The sequence below is a fragment of the Mustela nivalis genome (assembly GCF_964662115.1).
Source record: "Mustela nivalis genome assembly, chromosome: 1".
Classification (NCBI taxonomy): domain Eukaryota; kingdom Metazoa; phylum Chordata; class Mammalia; order Carnivora; family Mustelidae; genus Mustela; species Mustela nivalis.
The window spans coordinates 154,407,697-154,409,188 of NC_139020.1; positions in this window are offsets into that span (position 1 = coordinate 154,407,697).

The window sequence follows — 1,492 nt, forward strand, 5'->3', positions numbered from 1 at the left end:
AGAAGCCCTGGTCTTGTCCTCAGCACCCGCCCCCCTCTCCCACCCCCAGGTCCCAGTGGTGCCCTCCATACTGTTCTACCCTGATTCTTGCCCCCAGAACAACCAGTTCTATGAGGAGGTGGTGGACGGCAGCCTAGGAGCAAAACCTGCCACAGCTGAGATAACAGCAGTGAGTACCGGGTCCCCCAGCCACCTGCTGGGGACTAGGCTAGGTCAGCATGGTCTGGATGGGTAGAATGGGCATGAAGGGAGCCAGGCCCTAGTGGGTGGTGGAGTTTGCAATGGGGGCAAGAAGGCCACCAGCTCAGTGTGGCCTCCCCGTGTGAGTGTCTCCCCAGGACTCCCCAGCTTGAGTCCTCTCTCAGGGCAGGAATTCAACAACTTCTAGCTATCTGGAGGACCAAGCAATGGCAAGGCAGGCCCCTTGACCCCGCAGACCCCCAAGGGCTAGGAGGAGAGCACAGGGAATGAGCTGCAGCTAGGCCCCAAGGCCAGTGGCACCAGCACCAGCAGCTACCACAGCAGCCCCAGACCTACCATCAGTGAGAGCCTGCCCCTGAGCAGCTAATGCACCAGGCTGCTGAGGACTTGCCAGAGGATATGGGCCCCACAGGTCCCCTGCCACTCACTGCCCAGGGCCTGGAGCATCTGAAAATGAGCTGGAGGTGCCCAGGGCATGACCAACTGATTGTGGGAAATGGGCAGCCTGCCCGGGGGATATGTCTTCCAGATGGAGTAATGGGCAAAGCAATATGGGGGAGGAGAGCCTTGAGCCCTGGGATGATACCACTGGGTGGATGAGAGGGGATTCCAGGATCAGCTTACACCCTGCCCCTGTACCCTCTCCCCTGGTCCAGTTCTACCTCTCTGAATCTGACTTCCAAGATATCTTTGGGAAATCCAAGGAAGAAAGCTATAGCATGGCCAAGTGGAGGCAGCACCAGGAGAAAAAAGCGGCTTGGCTTTTTCTGACCCCAGGAACCTGCCCCCGCCTGGTCCACCCACATGGACAGGACCCCCCACAGGTACCTTCCCAACACATACCTGAGCCCCCAGGGAGACCCCGCTGGCATGGTCTAGCTGGACGTTCCCAGGTCACCCCCTCCCCCCCCATCAATAAAAGCTGGTGGCGCTCACAAGGTGTGGTGTGTGGGCTTTCAAGTCTGGATCACTCAGTTGGTCCATCTCTGGGGGAAGGGGCCTCTGGGACTGGAGGGGGTGGTCTGTGATATTCCAGGGACCGAGCTCTCACCACTGTCTTCCATGGAGGGGTTTGTTTCTTGCTGGTCCTTCCTGCCCAAGGGGACAGACAACCCTCATACTCAGTGTAAGTGTGGGGGACATGGAAAGAGAGGTGCTGGGGCTCTAATTCCCCCCAAACACACATGCACACGCATGTGCGCGCGCGTGCGCGCGCACACACACACACACACACACACACACACGCCCTTTATAGGGATTTTCTGACATTCCGGTAAAGAGACCATAGGAA